The sequence below is a fragment of the Oryzias melastigma genome, linkage group LG6 (genome assembly GCF_002922805.2).
Source record: "Oryzias melastigma strain HK-1 linkage group LG6, ASM292280v2, whole genome shotgun sequence".
Classification (NCBI taxonomy): domain Eukaryota; kingdom Metazoa; phylum Chordata; class Actinopteri; order Beloniformes; family Adrianichthyidae; genus Oryzias; species Oryzias melastigma.
This window is the reverse complement of record NC_050517.1, coordinates 17,550,718-17,556,975: the sequence shown is the minus strand read 5'-3', so window position 1 is coordinate 17,556,975 and position 6,258 is coordinate 17,550,718.

Below are 6,258 nucleotides of genomic sequence, written 5' to 3'. Positions count from 1 at the left end.
AATTAAAGGAGTGGTTTGTATTTTGGCGCAAAGTTAGAACCATAATTATGTTTTTAAGGCAACTGATCCAGATGTCCTTGAGGTCCTAAAGAGCCCCGGTAATGCTGACTGTGAGGTGATAGGGTTGGACTTGATGGTGTAGGATGGGGGAAATTAGCAGTTAGGTCATCTTCCTAATCCTGCTGGACCCGATCCTCACTGACTAGCTTGCCTCACATGGATTTAATTTGAACTGAGCAAAGACGCAGCACCTTCAATCTACCACGATGATACTGGAATGTGTGCAGCGAAACCAGAACGCTTTACAAGCCTTCTGGAATCCTAAAATCTGCTGCCAGACTGGATGTGGTTAAGCTGGCTTCCTTCATAATTGCTGGTCTTAGGTTGTCAGGTTGGCGGTGATGGTAGTTAGAGGAGGGGTGCTGAGATCTCTGCCAACATTCAGCAAAAGAGGCATTCAGTCACACTCGGGTTCTGACAACTGCTGAAGTTACAAGGATGCGTTTGTGTGTTTTGAGAGGGTTTCTTCAGACATCGGGTCTGTGAAGTGCGTCTTAAGTGCAGAGACGGTAGAAAAAGATCGTCTTTTTGTCATGGTCTTTATGGAAAAGCCTGTTGTGTGGTTGTGTGTGCTGCTGAGTGCAGCGTGTCTGTCCTTCACCTTCTCCATAAAGACTCAGACAGCCTCCTTTGAGCCTGCTGCCTGTCTGGAGCCAGCACAATGAAGAGTTCAAAAAGTATAGAGGAGTGGCTCCACTTTGCCTCAGTCTCAGCTTCCACTCTCTTCCTTACAACTGGGGGCCATTATCCTGCTCCTTTGTGTCTCTGTTATGGGAAAAAAGGCATGCAGCACCACTGGAGAGGAACTTATACACAATTACACGGGGTGGCGAGGAGCTAAAACTCAAAGTGAGCAGATTGCTCGAGCCACCACCAGGAGTGCGAGGGGATTTAAGTGGAGGGAAGAGGCTGGGCGACAATACAAAAATCCACTCTCTGGGAATGCTCCTGCTCTCCCAAATTGAAATATTTGTGGCAGGACGACTGCAATGAGAAAAAAGCGATGTAAGCAGAATTCATGAGCAAGTGAATGGTATTGATTAAAGAAGAAGCAGCCATACAAACCGTCATTTTGTTCATGGGTGTAATATACTTAGCTGTAGGTGCAGCTTTGCGTTGATTGTAAACTGATGTTAAAGAGGGGCCCACATTGTAGCAGCACTCATTGGTCAGTGTAGGATACATGCGGTTCTCTGTACAGTTGCTTTACTGTGCACAGCAGGAAACAGCTTTTTAAAGATCTGCATTCTGATACCCTGTTATTATAGTTTCTGCCCTTCCAAAGCCTCGGAGCATTCTTTAGACTGCAGATTCTTCTACGTAAGCTTCCCCTTTGCTCCGGTTTTTGCACATTGTGCAGTAAACCTTAAAAATGTGGGGTTTAATTATGAAATAGTTGAAAAAGCTTAAAACTTCCAACAGAAGACACAGACTTCCACATCTGTCCCCAGTAAAAGCACGGCGGGGGTAATAGCACCCTTTGAAAAGAAGAGACATTACAGAGCGCTCCGACGCTTCCTGCTCTCTGCCTCTCCAACGGCGGCCCACGGAAGTTCTCTCACCTCGGCTTAGGGTGTTAATTACGACTCTCTGCAGCTGCCATGCTCGCCACTTATTGGGCATGCTGGCACATGCGAGCGTGCAAGCGTGCAGGGGGATCCACGCTTTCAGGAGGGATTACGGGCTAAAACGCAGCGCAAGATGGGGAGGGAAAAAGAGGTTTATTCTTGTGGGTACTTTTCCATTTGTCATATGCTAGGTTTTTGACAGGCGATAAGAAGTAATGTGAACAATGTGTCTGTGCTTTGGGGTAGGAAAAGGCTCAAGAGTGTCTGCAGCCATCACTAATAGTTCCTACTTTATGTTGTTAAGTCCTGCAGGATATTTTTGTTTGCAAGTTCCTAAATGACAAAACGGGGTTTTTGTTTAATGTGCTGCAGGCTTCTGAGCGAGCCTGCAGTAGGTCATTGAGAAAGCATTTAAGATGGCTTTTCAAAAGCCAAAAGCAGCCCGGTCTCGATGCTTCCCTTCAGAACCCACCCTCCCTTCGGTAATTACAGGGTGCACAGGGGCCTCTCTGACGTATGAAAAGGATTTATTTTAGTGAGTTTCCACAGAGGTTAAAAGAATGCCACAGTGTGTTCACATGCACGCACCGACACACACCCATAGGCTGGATTCTGACAGCATTCATCACCCGCCTACCGCTGCTTCTCCAGCTCACTGTCTCAGGTGTATTAGGATTTTTTTAAAAATCTGAATTAGCAGATTCAGCTTATCAGTCTCTGAATGTCGCTTTTTAGGCTGAAAGTTCCGACTGAATACAGGAGTTTTCTAAATATATGACAAATCCTAGTTTTTGTAGCTTACATGAGGATAGTTTGGAAATGAATTGCTGCATTCTGTCAGATGTTCAGTCAAGCCCTCTACCTTAGCTGTAACTGCACATCAGTGCCACGGCTGCAGTTGTGCAGCTCCGCCGGGTTGCGGTTGTGCCTCTCTGTGGGTTCTAGGAAATGTGACTCTGGGAGAAACAACCATAATGTGCTTGGAACTTTTCTGTTTAACTCTAATGTAATCAAGAAGTAATCCCATATTAAAATATGTTATACTCTTTGATCTCAAAAAGGGGCTCAACAACTGCTTTACACGGGCCCAGTTTCTACTTAAAGCGGTCTAACTCTAGTTTTTTTTTTTTTTCCAAGTGGCTGTAAAAGAGAAGATCTAGGAACGCACCACCACCCCCCTAACCATTTTTTTCCTGCAGGCCTCCTAATATGTTCCATATTGTGAGTTTAAATGGGGTGGACTCAGGAAATGCAGTCACACTGCTTTACCTTCCAAGCTTCCAGCCTGAGGTTTGGCTTGCTTTAGATGGTGGTTGTGTGGACTGGGGCTGATTGGATGGTTGGAGCTGCTGAGGTGGTTAGGCCCGGCCGTTTGGGCTTTCTTCCTCCTCTCCTCGGGAGCCGAGAAGTCCACGTCGCTGATTCTGTTTTGCCTGTAGAGGAGCCACATCTTATTTAGCGCTGAACGCTTAAGGCTCTGAAAAGACGTTTGAAAGTCTAGGAGGAAGCAGTGAAAAGTGGAGTTTTTTTACTCTGTGGAGCACTCACAAAAACTGCAGCGTTAAAATTGCCTCTTTTTAATTGTTTTCATTTGAGCTGCAAGGAGTCAGAGCTCCAACTACCTCTTTTTTTTGACTGGTTGTGGCTGTTGGAGTCTGCTCGGCCAGCTCTTAGAGCCAATATCTCAGAGAGGAGTGCAGATGAGTGAGGAGGCTCAAATTCCAGCTCAGAGGTCAGATTTCGCATTCCTGGGGCACACACCACTGCCTGTTTCTACGCTGACATACCTGCTGAGTGTACGAGTGCCAGTAAGGGGCCAGGAATTTGGTTATTAATGCTTGAAAGTATGAGTTCAGGCTACTGCCTCAAAAATAAAGTTTTATTAATCACAAATGAATGGAATCACACAAAAACATTACTTCTCATGTAAGTAAAGATCAATGTCGTCCACACACAGCATTCCCAACCAACCTGGATCTCCAAAACAACTTCAAAACAGAAACTAGAACTCCTTCCAGGCCCGTTTGCCAGAACTGTTGCTTTTGAAAGTTAGGAATTTAGAGACCGCTGCAGCTCTTAACTGCTCATGGAGCCTACTGGGCTGCTCCACAACAGTGTTTTATTTCAGCATGAAAACCTCACCAAACCAACTTTTTTAGCTGTTTTGTTTGTTTTTTTATGAATACTAGTTCTACCACACACTGGTGTTCATTATTTTAACAACAGTGTTTATTTCATTGTCTCTGCATGCGAAAAATGAGCAGGAGGTCAATCAGTCGTACATTTTTCTTTTTTTTAAAGAAAAATTAATTTTAAAGGTTCGAAGAAAGATTTTAGACTTTCAGAACCACAAGTACTAAAACATACATACTCATCCTTCCTGTGTTAAATATTTACATTTATACTCACCTCTCAGACAATACAGCTATTGTCATTTTTTTTGAAAAATCAAATTGATGAAATAATAATTTGATGGGTGTCAGTCCTCAAGTTCGATGCTCTACGGGATCCCCTTGAGAGCACCGTTGTCCCCTGGGGGCTTCTCAGCCAAACAAGAGCAGCTAGTGTTAAAAACACATTTTAATCCTCTAGGGCCGTGCAACATGATCCCCATCTGGCATTCCTGCTCTTTTGTTTGTCTCCATTTCCACTGCGTTCCAGCTGCAACTGCTTCCCCCATCCCATGCCATCCAATATGAGGCTGTTTAACATCTTAATCTGCTGCTGTCTTTCATCTGGCTCCTGTTAAAGCCTTAACAGAAAGACTGTGAATGCGAACTTCTGTCAGCACCTTGCTGTAAGCGAGTGGGGAGAGGTGGAGAGATGGAAAGGAGCAGACACAAGAGAGACAGTGAACATTTAGAGAAGCGGTGTGGAGTGGAGCTGCACATGTGCTTCATGCTTGAAGATATGCAGGAACAAATGTCACATCCTCAGTTTGTCTTTACTTTTTCCTCACCTGTCATTCTTTTCTTTTCACTAAAACACACATATGGTGAAAGTTAAAACTTTTGCCTCAATTCTGTACAAAAATCTGATTACATGATGCAAATCCAATGTTACATTGGGATGCCTAAGTGATGCAAGTTGAATTTGTTAACAAATAGGTCAGAGGTTTCCACGATGGTTGCCAACTCCTTGCAGCATCAATCTAAAATATTTTTTGTGGTCGGTAAAAACAAAACAAAAAAAGAGTAGCTTGTCCAATGTTTATATGAACTAGTTATGATTGTTTGAAAAAAGGCTTTGGGCAACTGTTTAAATTTCATTGCAACAATGCAACAAAAACACACACAAAGACTGATTAGGTTTTGTGTCCTTCTTTGTTTTAAAATTATGACGCTTCAGTGAAAAAGTAAAAGTATTTTTTTCATCATTTTGGTTTTACAATTTTATGGACACCTTGCTTTTTTAAAATTTGTTTGCCCATTTTATCATGATACTACAATCACGTTATCAAAGGACAACAAGATGGTAGATGTTGTTACAATGAGATAAAGAATATACTTTTTTGAACATTTTCTTCAGTCTGGAGCAAAGAAAACAGTTTGTCAGAGAAAATGTTAAACACAAGAAGAACTGATCAATTTATAATTGATTACTTTAATCGTGGTCTACCTCAGGAAGAGAATGTGATGATGTAGTTGGTCATAAACAATGTCCAAAGCCGTCATCATCATGAGGAGAAGGTTGACCCGGCTACAGCTGAGAAGGTGGCTGTGTTTTGTTTTTTTTAGTGTCTATGCAGAAATATGGTGATCGTCAATGAAAATCCTATTTTTCTGTGTTCTTGTGCTGATGAGAAATAGTTTCTCATGGTCTCGTTATTGCAATAATAAGATAGTAGATGTCATCACAAGAAAAAAAAACGCTTTTTTTAATGAGATAGTAGAGGTCATTATCACGAGAAAAAGAACTTTTTTTGATGACGAGATAATAGGTGTCGTTATCACAAAAAAGTTTTTTATAACAAGATTATAGATGTTGTTATCATGAGAAAAAAAACTTTTTTGATAACGAGATAGTAAATGTCATTATCACAAAAAAAGCCTTTTTTGATGATGCGATGATGTTATCATCACAACAAAAATATTTTTTAAAACGAGATAATAGATGTTATCATGAGAAAAAACTTTTTGAGAACAAGATAAAAGATGCCATTAAAAATGTTTTTTTATATAACGAGATGGTAGATGTTAATATCATGAGATAGTAGATATCATTATCACGAGAAATAAACTTTTTTTGATAAAGAGATAGTAGATGTCATTATCACGAGAAAACACTTACTTTATAACGAGATGCTATCACAAGAAAAAAAAGTTTTTTATAACAAGATTATAGATGTTATAGATGCTATCATGAGAAAAAAAACTTTTTATAATGAGACAGTAGATGTCGTTATCACAAAAAAAAGTTTTTTATGACAAGATAGTTGATGTCGTTATCATGAGAAAAATCTTTTTTGATAACGAGATAGTAGATGTTGTTATCACAAGAAAAAAAAGTTTTTATAACAAGATTATAGATGTTATCATGAGAAAAAAAACTTTTTATAATGAGACAGTAGATGTCGTTATCGCAAAAAAACGTTTTTTATGACAAGATAGTTGATGTCGTTATCATGAGA